The sequence below is a fragment of the Gorilla gorilla genome, chromosome 21 (genome assembly GCF_029281585.2).
Source record: "Gorilla gorilla gorilla isolate KB3781 chromosome 21, NHGRI_mGorGor1-v2.1_pri, whole genome shotgun sequence".
NCBI lineage: Eukaryota > Metazoa > Chordata > Mammalia > Primates > Hominidae > Gorilla > Gorilla gorilla.
Genome location: NC_073245.2, coordinates 62,694,925 through 62,709,341, shown reverse-complemented (window position 1 = coordinate 62,709,341; position 14,417 = coordinate 62,694,925).

The following is a 14,417-nucleotide window of genomic DNA, read 5'->3' as shown; positions in this document are numbered from 1 at the left end:
GAGCCCAGCCTGGGCAACATAAGGAGACTTCATCTCTACAAAAAATACAAAAATTGGCTGGGGGTGGTGGCACATGCCTATAGTCCCAGCTACACAGGAGGCTGAGGCAGGAGGATCACCTGAGCCCAGGGAGGTTGAGGCTGCAGTGAGCTGTGATGGTACAGCTGCACTCTGGCCTGGGTGACAGAGTGAGACCCCGTCTCAAAACAAAACAAAATTGAGGCCAGGTGTAGTGGCTCACACCTGTAATCCCTGCGCTTTAGGAGGCCGAGGCAGGCAAATCACTTGAGGTCAGGAGTTTGAGACCAGCCCGGCCAACATGGCGAAACCCTGTCTCTACTAAAAATGCAAAAATTAGCTGGGCGTGGTGGCTGCATGCCTATAGTCCCAGCTACTCAGGAGGCTGAAGCACGAGAATTACTTGAACCCAGGAGGCGGAGGTTGCAGTGAGCCAAGATCACACCACTGCACTCCAGCCTGTGATACACAGTGAGACTCTGTCTCCAAAAAAAAAAAAAAAATTGAAAGAAGAAGAATGCTTTATGACACACAAAAATTATATGCAATGTACATCTGTGTCCATAGATAAAGTTTTATTGATACACAGCCCAGCTGCTTTGTGCGCTATCTATGATTGCTTTCATGCCACGATGGCAGAGCTGAGCAGCTGCAACAGAGACTGTACGGCTTGCAACGCCCAAAGGATTTTCCATGCAGCCCTTTACAGAAAAAGTCTGCAGATATGGTTCTGTACCTTGCACATATTGTTCTGTACCTTGCTGTTCTCGCATCATGATAGATCCCAGGCGCCTTTTGCTATCGGCACATATTGAGCTACTTTATTTCTTTGAACAAAGGCTCTGACATATGTCCCTCTGTCACTAGGCCATTATTTATCCAGTTCTCATGACGGACTCCCAAACTTTTGTTTAAACGAAAAGATTTCATGTCTTAGGAACGTTTGAAAATTCCTCACAAGGACAAGAAATCTCAAGGAGTCATTCTGTTTATTATTTATATCTTGTTCTCTCAGAAATCGGATTTGTGGTGGCTTTCCAGAGGAGGGGCAGACCCAATAAAACCCCATAAAACCATGAAGACAGAGGTGAAATACCAGGAAAGGCTTGGACTCGAGATGCCTGTCCTTCCCAGCTGAGGAAGCCTGGATTATATTTGAGCTCAAGGCTTTATTTGAATCATATTTGCAGATGATGCAAAAATCTTTGTGGGTGTTTATTTTCCTCAAGAGGGAGTTTGAAGGCAGAACGCCTCTGACAAGTTGGAAAAAAGGCCAAGCAGGATAACATAGAACAGCGTTTCCTACCCTTACATTTGCCAAATCTTGAAGCAAATGATCTATTATTTACTTAATATTTTCTTTAACTTTTTTTTGCAAAAAACCTTAAATATAGTTGTTTTATAGTTGTTGTGGTTCTGATTGATGAGATAGCCATATATATGGTTTTTGTTCTTTTTTTTTCTGAGACAGAGTCTCACTTTGTCACCCAGGCTGGAGTGCAGTAGCACGATCTGGACTCATTCCACCCCCACCTCACAGGTTCAAGTGATTCTCCTGCCTCAACCTCCTGAGTAGCTGGAACTACAGACACCACCACCACGCCTGGCTAATTTTTGTATTTTTAGTAGAGATGGGTTTTCATCATGTTGGCCGGGCTGGTCTCGAACTCCTGACCTCAAGTGATCCGCCAGTCTCGGTCTCCCAAAGTGCTAGAATTACAGGTGTAAGCCACCACACCTGGCCTATATGTTTTTTTCAAATGCATTTAAATACTTAATAAATACTAAAATTATTTAAAAACACACAACCACAACTTCATGTACCACCTACAATCATATTGCAAATCAACGTGGGTGTCTGTGCTAAACATTTTTAAATGCTGGGGTATCAGACACTGCGGGTTGCCTTGTCAACTGCCATTCCCCTCTCCTTTCCTGCTGAGAAAACCCTGACTTTGTGCAGCTGGCCATGTGCCTAGTCCTAGGGGAAAACTGCATTTGCTTTACCCAGTCATAGCCACCCTGTTCTCCTGGACCTGCGATTGGCTCAGAGGTGGTCACATGACCCAGTTTTGTCCAAAGGGAAACTAATCTGGGGGCTTCTGGGAAAGAGTTTACTCTATGACAAGAAAGAGGCACATAAAGAGAAACCTATTTTCCCCTTTCCTTCTCTGCCTGCTTTGGACATTGTTGTGTGAAGAGGTGATGCGTGAGCTGTGGCAGCCATCTGTGATGTGAAGACCAGACTGAGGACGAGTTGCTGACTTGCTGTTGACGGAGGAGAGGGAAAGTGCAAAGACTGTGGGTCCTTTATGACAACCTTAAGATGACAAATACACCATGAGGTCTCCAGTCTGTCCAGAAGTCTTTTAAACAAACAGTAAATGTAATTAGAGTCTAAACTGCTGTAGTGGAGCCTCTGAAGCTAGCTTAACAGACTCAACTGGCTTTGTGTTTTCGAGCTGCACTCCAAGGTCCAACACACTCATGTTCATATTCCAGCTCCACCAAATACTCCTGGCTCTGTTACCCGAGGAAAGGGACTTCACTTTTCTAAGCCCTTGTTTTCCAATCCATAAAACTGCAATGGTAGGTAATACTAGTTATCTCAGACAATGGCTTTTGAGAAACAACTTTTAAATTTATATAGAGCATTTAGAATATAGTAAGTGCTAACTGCTATCATCATCATGTCTTTAGTATTCATACAGTCCTTTTAAAATAGGGGGAAAGACAACATGGACAGAGACAGGAAGACAGGAAGTTGACAGCACCTAATTAAAGGCCACTAGCCAGGCACAAGATGAGCAGAAAATGATCTGAGTGTCAGAGGTGACCACAAGCTGCAGATGAATCAGCTTTTCAGTGAACAAGCTCCACGCAAGCCTGGAAGGCTGGGTGACAAGCATGATAGGCAGACTCCTGGCTGTGAACCTTCTGTTCCATGATGCATGACTCACACCTTTCCAGGAGCACTGGGTTTACATTTGGTTATCTCATCGTTTTAAAGGATGTGGGGAAGCTGTCCTGGGTCCAAAGGCATGGAGACAGTGACCCAGGGGCGATTTACGTAAGAGGCTGGAAAGATTCAGGGGCAAGGTCATCATCATCACTGCCTCCATGGGAAGTGTTTAATTTACAAAGCAGCTGTTGGCCATGCATACAGCAGCCCGAATGAAAGGAATGGACCACGAGGTTGTCTTGAGCGGAAAGAGCACTGGGTAGTGAGTCAGTAAACTCATGACTCCACCACGTGACACTGGGGAAGTTTTCTCTGCATTCCAGACCTCAGTATCTCCACGTGTGTGGTGGGAATCCAGAGCAACCTATGGTCCTGAGGAGGAGTGACAGGTAGAAATGCATTCAGCTGCAAGTAACTGGAAATCCACCTGACTGTGGCTGAGACCCGAAAGGGTTTATTTATGGCACCAAATAAAAAGTTCAGAGGGAGGCAATTCTCCATTCTTGTGCCTCAGCCTCCCCAGTAGCTGGGATTACAGGTGCATGCCACCACGCCCAGCAAATTTTTGTGTTTTTAGTAGAGACAGGGTTTTGCCATGTTGCCCAGGCTGGCCTTGAACTCCTGACCTCAACCAATCCACCTGCCTCAGACTCCCAAAGTGCTGGGATTACAGGTGTGAGCCACTGCACCCAGCCCTCAACTCCCAGATTTTACATGGATGTCTCATGGTCTGCTTTTGCCATAGCTGTTTGTTTTCCAGCCTGGAAACAGCTATACATCCACTTGTATAGTCAGGGTCTTTTGGTTGAAAGTGACAGAAACAAACCCAACTCAAAGTGACTTAAGAAAAAAAATAGTGTGTGTTTCTGTGAATGTTTTGGTTCATTTAAATGAAAAGACCTTCAGCTTCAGGAATGGCTGGATCCAGGTGTGCATCTGTTGTTTAGGAATCATGCTGTTTCCACTTCTTGGTTCTGTTTTCCTCCGTGTCAGTTAGGGTCACCTTATGTGGTGGCAAAAATAGTCCCCAGTATCCCCCAGCTTCCATTCTGCCAGATTGACAAGCCAAGTGAGCAGAAGCTGACTTTCTGTGTAGCCTCAGCACATGTCTAGGGGTTGACTGTGATTGGCCAGACTTGGGTCACATGCCCATCTCAGACCAATCCCTGGGGCCAGGGGGATGGAATATGCTGACTTCCCAGGCCTCATTCATCCACCCCCTCTGGTTGGGGAGGCACATGGAGTGATAGTGGTGGAAGGGTGCTGTTACCAGAACATGGGGGAGGAACATTGGTCAGGTACAAACAGCAGCTGGCCATGGAACCAGCCTCTTGCCTGTCCTGCTGTATCTACTTCAAGGCCTCCTTTGGACTTGCCTAGTACTCAATACATGCTTGTCAATGAAAGAGCGATGCTACAAGTAGATGCAGGAAGGGCATGGTCTCAGGAACAATTTCCCAGGAGTAGTTAGGCAGCTTCTGATTTTTCACATCCTGCCCATTTTCCTTCTAATCTCATAGGCTGGCATCCGTTCAGACTGCCAAGCCTCAGTGGCAGAGCGTGGCTGCTTCATGGGCTGTGTACCACGGTGGGCACCCGCCCACTGCAGGCCTGGGCAGAGGAAGGGTGAATCAAGAGTGGCTCACTTGGTCCTGTGGAAAGTGCACAGGAGGCTCCCACTGGGGAGATGATGAGCAGGAGCTGACACAGGCGGGTGTCACCCTCCTCTTTGCTCCTCATTGGCCACTCCTGCAGGCCACACTTTCACCCGGTTCTCTTTCTTACCAGGAACTTCCAAAGAATCCCCTTCATGCCTGAGTCATCGCTCAGGTGCCTGCAGGGACTGGGTGGCTGATGCTACAGAGGGAGGCAGTCTCAGGGGACTGACAGGCTCGGGCACACACGCTTTATCTATGGAGGCACCTGGAACTCACTGCAGCCATCATGGTCCTGTAAAAATGTGGGAGCCATGTAGCCAAACCTTCTGAATTTTTAAAACATAGACTTAATTTTATTTTCTTTTTAGATGGAGTCTCGCTCTGTTGACCAGGATGGAGTGCAGTGGCGCCATCTCAGCTCACTGCAACCTCCACCTCCCAGGTTCAAGCAATTCTCTTGCCTCAGCCCCTGCTAGTAGCTGTTATTACAGGTGCGCACCACCAAGCACGGCTAATTTTTGTATTTTTAGTAGAGATGGGGTTTTGCCATGTTGGCCAGGCTGGTTTTGAACTCCTGACCTCAAGTGATCCACCTGTCGTGGCCTCCCAAAGTGCCGGGGTTACAGGTGTGAGCACCACACCCGGCCAAAAGTGAGTTTTATTTATTTATTTTTTTGTGTGTGAAGTAAGAGCAAGTTTATTAAGAAAATAAATGAATAAAAGAATGGCTACTCCATAGACAGAGCAGCCCCAAGGGCTGCTGATTGCCTTTTTTTTTTTTTTTCTTTTGGTGATAGAGTTTTGCTCTTATTGCCCAGGCTGGAGTACAGTGGCAAGATCTTGGCTCACCGTAACCTCCACCTCCCGGGTTCAAGCGATTCTTCTGCCTCAGCCTCCCCAGTAACTGGGATTACAGGCATGTGCCACCACGCCCAGCTAATTTTGTATTTATAGTAGAGACAGGGTTTCTTCATGTTGGTCAGGCTGGTCTTGAACACCCGACCTCAGGTGATCTGCCTGCCTTGGCCTCCCAAAGTGCTGGGATTACAGGCATGAGCCACTACGCCCGGCCTGGTTGCTCATTTTTACGGTTATTTCTTGATCATATGCTAAACAAGGGGTGGATTATTCATGCCTTCCCATTTTAGACCATATAGGGTAACTTCCTGAGGTTGCCATGGCATTAGTAAACTGTCATGGTGCTAATGGGAGTGTAGCAGTGAAGATGACCAGAGGTCACTCTCGTGGCCATTTTGGTTTTGGTGGGTTTGGCCAGCTCCTTTACTGCAGTCTGTTTTATCAGCAAGGTCTTTATGACCTGTACTTTCTGCTGACCTCTTATCTCATCCTGTGACTTAGGATGCCTTTATTTTTTATTTATTTATTTATTTTTTTGAGACAGAGTCTCGCTCTGTAGCCCAGGCTGGAGTGCAGTGGCGCAATCTCAGCTCACTGCCAGCTCCACCTCCTGGGTTCACACCATTCTCCTGCCTCAGCTTCCCGAGTAGCTGGGACTACAGATGGCTGCCACCACGCCTGGCTAATTTTTTGTATTTTTAGTGGAGATGGGGTTTCACTGTGTTAGCCAGGATGATCTCAATCTCCTGACCTCGTGATCCGCCCGCCTCGGCCTCCCAAAGTGCTGGGATTACAGGCGTGAGCCACTGCGCCCGGCCGAATGCCTTTATTTGTTAAAGAAACTTTAGGCTCACAGCAAAATGGAAAGAAAGGTACAGAGATTTTTTACCTACCCCCTCCCCTGACACAGGCACAGCCTCCACTATTATCAACATTGCCCACCAGGGTGGTACATTTGATACAATTGATGAACTACATGGATGCATCATTGTCACTCAAAGTCCATAATTTGCTTTAGGGCTCACTCTTGGTGTTGTACATCCTATGGGTTTGGACAAATGTGTAATGACAGGAATCCACCATTGTCATCATATCACTGCCCTAGAAAGTCCTCTATGCCCTACCTAGACATCTCTTCCTCCCTCTCACTCCCGGAAGCCACCTATATTTTCATTGTCTCCATGGTTTTGCATTTTCCAGATCTGATATTTTTTATGGCGTCTTTTTGCAGTAGCCATTGGCTTCTGCTATCCCACCAGCAGCCACTCTGAATGGTCGATGCCCAGGCCAGTCTGGTTAAATATTTTGAATACTATTCCTGGAAATATCCGTTTCTTTACATACTGATGATAAATTCTAATTTTACAAAAACGTCACGCAGGCCAAATCAAACATTCTACAGGCTGCATTTGGCCCATGGGCCACCAGTTTGAGACATCAGATGTGGGAATTAAGAAAGAAGCTGGAGTCTAGAAGTCCTATTTCAGCTCTGCCACTTCCTAGCTGTGTGACCTTGGGCGGGTCACTTTACCTCTCTGAGCCTGTCAAGTGAAGGCCTTGAGCATGGGATTACGGGGACGTGATTATTAGCGCTTCCTCAGCGCCAATCTGAGGCCTGATGTCGTGGCATATTCAGAAGCCTCCCAGGATGGCAGTATGCCCTACAAACCAAAACATACAAGACTTGCTCTTATAAAATTAGGAGGCAACAACAACAAAACATCGAAAAATCCCCAGAAACAAACAGGTTCTTGGGCTAGAGAGAAACGAGAGATCGGCAGATTGAGACTTGCTGCCTGCTTGCCTGGGCAAAGGGAGAACCAATTTCTCTACATCTCAGAAACCCTCTGTTACTTTAGTCTCCTTGACAAGGACCAGCGCTGACCCAGGGTGAGGAGCCCGGCTCTGGAGCCAGGCAGTCTGGGATCTAATCCCAGTTCTGCCAAGTACTAGCTGTGTGGCCTTGGGTGAAAAACTTAACCTGTCTGTGTTTTACAGCCTCAGGGCTGCTGTTCATGTCATGGTCTGTGTGATTGGGGCCCCCTGGAGCTGGGCAGTGCATGGCTATTCCTGGTGGCTCTGAGGTCCTTGTCCAGGAAATGGGAATAACGTCTGTGAGGATTAAATGAGTGAACGCATACAATATGCTTGAGGCAGTGCTTGGCACAAGGCAATGGCTGACTGGGCAGAGTGGTGTTTGTTCTGCTCTGTGCCACACGCGTTGCCTGCACCCGGCACTGCTGGGCTGCAAGTGTCCTACTTTAAAGAAGAGAACACTGAGGCTCAGAGAAGAAAATCATGGTTCAGAGAGGGTCAGTAACTTACCCAGGGTCACCCAGCTAGTAAATGGCAGGTAACAACAACAACAACAGCAAAAACAAGGACACAAAAGCGATCATGTAACAAGACTGGAAACGGCTAATACCAACTTGGCACCACTAGCTGCCGCGTGCTGGGTCCACGGCTTTAAGCACATGACCTCGGAGTCTGGTTCCAACATCCGTGCTCTGCTCCTCTCAGCCTGCCCTAGGTGGACGCATCTCCCGCTGCCCTAAACTCCACTTGGAACCTGAGAGAGGGTCGGCTCCGGCAGGCCTGTGAGCACGAGCATGGCTCTCTGAGTCTAGCTCTCCGGGTTCATGGATCGCTTCCCAGTGGGACACCCTGGTCCTGTGACCAGAGCCTCACCCCTCACTCCCCTTTTATCCTTGGATTTCAAAGCACTTTACACTCACACACTAATTAGAGAAGACACCTTCCTGTGCTCCAGAGAGGCAGGTATTTTTAATTAACTGCTCTTGCGAGTCTGCAGGGCATGGGGCTGCAAAGTCTAATTCTAGGATATTGGCTCAAAGAATGCGATCCAGGGCATCTTTGACTGCCACTTCCTCAGAGGCCTTCCTGGACTACCTGATCCAAAGTCGACCCCCCACCCTCATCTCATGCACCTGCCCGGTTCCTGGGTACTACCTGTGTCACTGTCTTGTTTTTGTTTTTTGAGACAGGGTCTTTCTCTGTTGCAGTGGTGCAGTCTTGCTCACTGCAACCTCTGCCTCCCAGGCTCAAGAGGTCCTCTGGCCTCAGCTTCCCATCTCAGCCTCCTGAGTAGCTGGGATTACAGGCATGAGCCACCATGCCTGGCCTTTTTTTTTTTTAATGTGTATTTATTTGCATATTGACTTACAATAATAACAGCAGCTATATTTATAGAACAGCCACTGTGTGCTGGGCCTGCACTTTGATCGTATTATCCTCCTGGGGCACAGAGAGGTTAAGGAACTTCTTCAAGGTCACACAGCAGGTGAGGAAGCTGTATTTTTTTTGGCTTGCTTGTTCACTTGTGTGTGCTTAGTGTTTGTCTTCCGCAGGAGAAAGTCTCTTTTGTTCATTGCTGTGGCATTGCAGTGCCTAGAACAGTGCCTGGCACCTAGTAGGCACTCAGTAAATACTTGTTGATGGGGTGATTTTGGAATCCTGCACTCAGCTTGCGTCAGAGCCCAAGTCTTTGTGTAAACATAGACAACTCCTTCTGTGCCTCAGGGAGAAGGAAAACCACAACGTGGCTCTTTCCTAATTCTCTGCTCTTTTACACCTCCAGCTTTTGCTCAAGTGACTGCCTTTGCTTGCTTTCTCCTTTTCCATTGTTTAGCTCAGAGGTCAGTAAACTATGGCCTGGGGGCCAAATCTGGCTCAGCTTGTGGTGTTTGTCAATAAAGTTTTATTGGAACACAGCCACATCTATTTCAGTTTTATCTATGGCTGCTTTAGATCTGTAATCATAGTTGTGACGGGAACTCATGAAGCATAAATATTTACTATCTAGCCCTTTACAGAAAAGGTTTTTGACCCTGCTCTAGCTGACTTTACCCTTTAAGAATGAGTGAAAAGGCCTCCTCCTCCAGGAAGGATTCTGTGATTTCCCAGGCTGGGTTAAGGAGTCTTGTTAGGAGTTCCCATAGCCCTATGTTTCCCTCTAACATTGGAGTTTCTCTCACCTCTAGGAGCCTGTCTAGACATCTTTCCCTGATCGCCCAACCCCCTCCCCTCATGAAATTTTTTTAATTGACAAAAACTTGCATATATTTTTTAACTGGACAAATAAAAATTGTATATATTTATTTGCATAAATTTATAACTTTTGGCGGGGTGCGGTGGCTCACATCTAGTAACCCCAGGACTTTGGGAGGCCGAGGCGGGTGGATCACCTGAGGTCAGGAGTTCGAGACCAGCCTGGCCAACATGGAGAAACACTGTCTCTACTAAAAATACAAAAATTAGCCAGGCGTGGTGATGTGCCTGTAATCCCAGCTACAGCTACTCGGGAGGCTGAAGCAGGAGAATCGCTTGAACCTGGGAGGTGGAGGTTGCAGTGAGCCAAGATCGTGTCACTGCATTTCAGCCTGGGTGACAAGAGTGAGACTCTGTCTCAAAAAAAAATTATAAATTTATATACGACATGATGTTTTGAAATATACACACATTGTGGAATGGCTAAATCAAGCCTCATAAAAATTTAATTTTTATACTATATGTCTGTTTACATACTGCAGCCCTTTGAAGGGCCACAAACCATTGCAATATCTAAGCATTTTGCCCCCGTTGAGGATGCATGCTAATATAACACCCATTGGACTGTATTCATTCAGTTGAACAAAATGCATGAGCACCTACTATGTGCCAGGCCCTGTTCTAGGCACACAGGCCACAGGGTGAACATAGCAGCCACCGTCCTTCCATCTGATTGTCTGTTCATGGGATGGTCCCTCACCTCTCTGGGCAACTTGGAAGTGGGGACCCAGGTAATTCAACTTTAAGTAAAACTTTTTTCCCAGAGCCTGGCACATAGTAGGCATTTAATGAGTTGAACAGCTTGTTAATGCGAATAGCTATGGAGACGTAAAGGCACTGATGGCATGGGTGATTGGGAAAAATAAAATTGCATTGAAATGGAAACAGGGATTCTCAGTGTGCTTTGGAGATTTTCAATGTGAAAATCTGAATAACTGTTGGTCATTCAGTCAGTCAACAAACATTTATTCTGGAATCTGGATAATTAGGCCACATCTGGGCACCATCCTTTTCAAGGCTCTATGATGCAAATGTCACTAATGGCAGTCCCAACTCTGGATGTGTATTTTGATTGTTCTTCACAGTGTTAAGAAATGACACACACACACACACCACACACACACACACACGCACATATTAAATTGATCACCAATCTTTAGAAATTGGGAGATTTCATATAAAAGTCCAAATTTCTGTCTTCTCTGAAACAGAAGGGAAAATTCTGGCAGCCCTGGGCCTGCGTTCCTCATTGGCAGGGATCAGGTAGAGATGAGTGGCAGCTGCCTCTTTAATTTAATTTAAAATTAATGTATTAATTAATTAATTATTTTTTTGAAAGAGTCTTGCTCTGTCACCCAGGCTGGAGTGCAATCACATGATCTCGGCTCACTACAACCTCTGCCTCCCGGGTTCAAGCGAGTCTCATGTCTCAGCCTCCTGAGTAGCTGGGACTATAGGCCCACACCACTGCACCCGGCTGATTGTTGTATTTTTTGGTAGAGATGGGGTTTTGCCATGTTGGCCAGGCTGGTCGCAAACTCCTGATCTCAAGTGATCCGCCCGCCTCGGCCTCCCAAAGGGCTGGGATTACAGGCGTGATCCATTGCACCCGGCCTAGTGCTTATTTTCCAAAATACCCCAGTGAGAGATGTTGTGTAGAAGCACACTCAGCACGCACACACACACACACACACACACACACACACACACACACACAAATGAAGAATTCCCTGACAGGTATCTAACTGTGACCCTCCTGCCATGACATCCTGGGGTCAAAAACTCAAAAGGCTTTAGGAGCCCGGTAGGAAACGCAAATGGAGTGGGACCAATTCTACTGTGGCCGTGCAGGGGAGGGGAGGGGAGGCTTGAGCGTCCAGCTGGGGCCTTTTTCTGACTGCTGGGAGGGACAAAACATGAGCCCGGAACTGGGAGGCCGAGAGATAAAACCTGGCTCCATCCCAGCACTTCATATAGAACCCACTAGGTGACTGGGCCTGGCTTTGGCTGTTGTCAGACTAGTGGTGGCGGCGGGGTGGTGGCGGTTAAATTTTCTATGGGAGGATACATTGTAATACAATTGGCATAGCTGCTCCGTTCTTTCTTGAACTCAGGAAATTATAGCTCTGTGCTAATGGTGATCACATTGGTAGAGGGTGATTAATTAAATTATTAACAACAAAAAGGAGCTACTCTGAATGTCTTTTCTGATCTCTTTTGGTGGGAAATCCAGGGAATTCTTCACTTCTTGTGTATGTGTGTGTGTGTGTGTTCATGCCAAGTGTGTTTCCACACAGCATCTCACTGGCGTATTCTGGAAAACAAGCATCAACAGCGTACCGTAAGAGGAGGCTGTGCAAGGGCAACTGAATCTTTGGGACTAAATGTTGGCCCACTCTTTGGTTAGTGTCTGTCCTCCCCACCAGATTGGGAGCTCCAGGGGCACAGCAACTTGCCTGCTTTGTTCTCCATGTATCCGTGAGCTGGACACAAAATAGGTTCAAAAAATATTAAGGAAAACCTTCAGTTACAGCTGGCTTGTCCCCTGCACAGTCCGGATGTGTCCTCTGGGATCCTCTGGATATTTCCATGTGCTCTTCCCTCTGCCTGAGTAGCTCTTCCTGTCCCTTTGGCTCAGTTAATACCCCATCTCCATTCATATCACAGCTCCATGTCACCTCCTCAGGGAAGCCTTCCCTGATTTTCCAGACAAGGTTGGGTCCCCCTGTTAAATGTCTTTCTATGATTCATTCATTCATTTTCCCTCTCATCACTTAAACATTGAATGACTTCTCCAACAAACAGCCATAGGGCTCCTACTCTGTTCCAGGTTTTGTTCCAGGCACCGGGGACACAGCCTGTGCTCATATTCACAGAGCCCACCTTTGGGGATCATTCAACACATAAGTAAACAATATAACTTCCGGCTGTGATATGGGCTATGAAGTCAATATACCAGGGTGACGTGGTTAGAAAGTGACTGGTGGGAGGTGATGGGGGATGGGTGCTGAGATGACCCCATGAGGAGGTGACATGTGAACCAAGATTTGAACTAGAAGGAGGAGCCGGCCATGGGGAGATCTAGGGAAAAGCATCTGAGGAGAGGGAATAGCAAGTGCAAAGGTCCTGAAGCAGGAACACGTACAGCACAACTGAGAAACAGCCAGCAGCCCATTATGGCTGGAGCAGGGTGGGGAGAGGTGAGCACAGGAAAGGGAAGGGGTGGCAGATGGTTCAGGACCTAGAGGACCTGAACTTTGGCCTGGGAGGGGAGGGTGGCCTATGGAGGGTTTTTAAAAATTTATTTTTATTTATTTATTTATTTATTTATTTTGAGACAGAGTCTCACTCTGTTGCCCAGGCTGGAGTGCAGTGGCACGATCTCGACTCACTGAAACCTCCGCCTCCCAGGTTCAAGTGATTCTCCTGCCTCAGCCTCCTGAGTAGCTGCGATTACAGGCACATGTCACCACGCCTGGCTAATTTTTGTATTTTTAGTAGAGACAGGGTTTCACCATGTTGGCCAGGCTGGTCTCAAACTCCTGACCTCAGGTGATCCGCCCACCTTGGCCTCCCAAAGTGCTGGGATTACAGGCGTGAGCCGTCGCGCTCAGCCCATTGGAGGGTTTTAACAACAAGGTTCTCTGTTGCTTCACAGTCTCAGCCTTCTCCCCATTTGCAATTCTGCGTCTGTGTGACTGAGTGGTGTTGGGCTTTCCATCTGATTGTGAGTTGCTAGAGGGGGCAGCCACATTCATCCTGATCTGCAAATATCTGTGTCTGACTCTTAGACTGTGTTGGTCTTAGGCTGGGTGCCCCCAGAAGCAGACACCGAGGCAAGGATTCAAGTGATTTGTTTGGGAGGTAGTCTTAGGAAGTAAGGGAGTAAGGGAATGGGGACATGAGACACAGATGAGAAGACACACACAGGGGACATTTTTGAGCAAGTTACTGGTCTGGGCAACTGGGGCTCAATTCCACTGGGGAACTCTGGGAGCCAGTGTAAACATGCCTCCAGGCTATTTCCACCAAGGGGCAAGGAAACGGGCGTCTTCCTCCATCAACTCCTGTCAGTGGTTGGTTAAGGGCAGCTGCCAGGGGCATGATCTCTCAGGTACTTCGCTTGTCCTACATGGGCTCAGTGGGCTGTGGTGGCCAGGGAAAGCCCTTGGCAAAAAGATGTAGGTGCTGGCGGCCTGAAGCCTAGGCCAGCGAACAGGACTGGTGGGTGCAGAGGGGCGTGGCTGCCGCGGCCACAGGGTGCAGTTTGTACTTCAGTAAATGAGCCACTGCTCACCAACAGAACAGCCTCTGGATGCGGATTAGGCCCAGGCACCACTCCCTCTTGAATTTTTCACAAATCCCTGGAGTTCCTCAGGGGGTTACCTTTCACTTCAGTCTCTTGGTTTTGTGTGGCTGAGATGGAAGGTTCTGGAAGCCTGGCCTGCCATCCTAGAAGGCTGGGGCTCACCACCTCCTGGGAATTGAGGGAGGAGAAATTTGGAAGTAGTTCCCTCAACAGTCCCCGCTCCTGTCTCACATGGACGGATAGACAGACAGATGGGCAGCTCTGATGGTGTGGGCCCTGCATTCCAGGAGCAAAACCCTTCTCTCCCTCCCCCACCGGGGAGAACTGGACCGTATTCAGATGGCACCATGCCCTCCACCCACCACCCGGAAACTGGCCTTGCTGGCAACGGGTGGGTGGGGAGGAAGGCTGAACTGTTGGGGCTTGTTCCCGGCCTCGGGAGCGGGGCAGGCGGCAGGGGTGAGTTGCAGGGATGGGCTGAGGTTAGAGATTCCTCTTGATGAAAATCCCTCGCCCCACAAATGGGCCTGTGTGGACAGAGAGG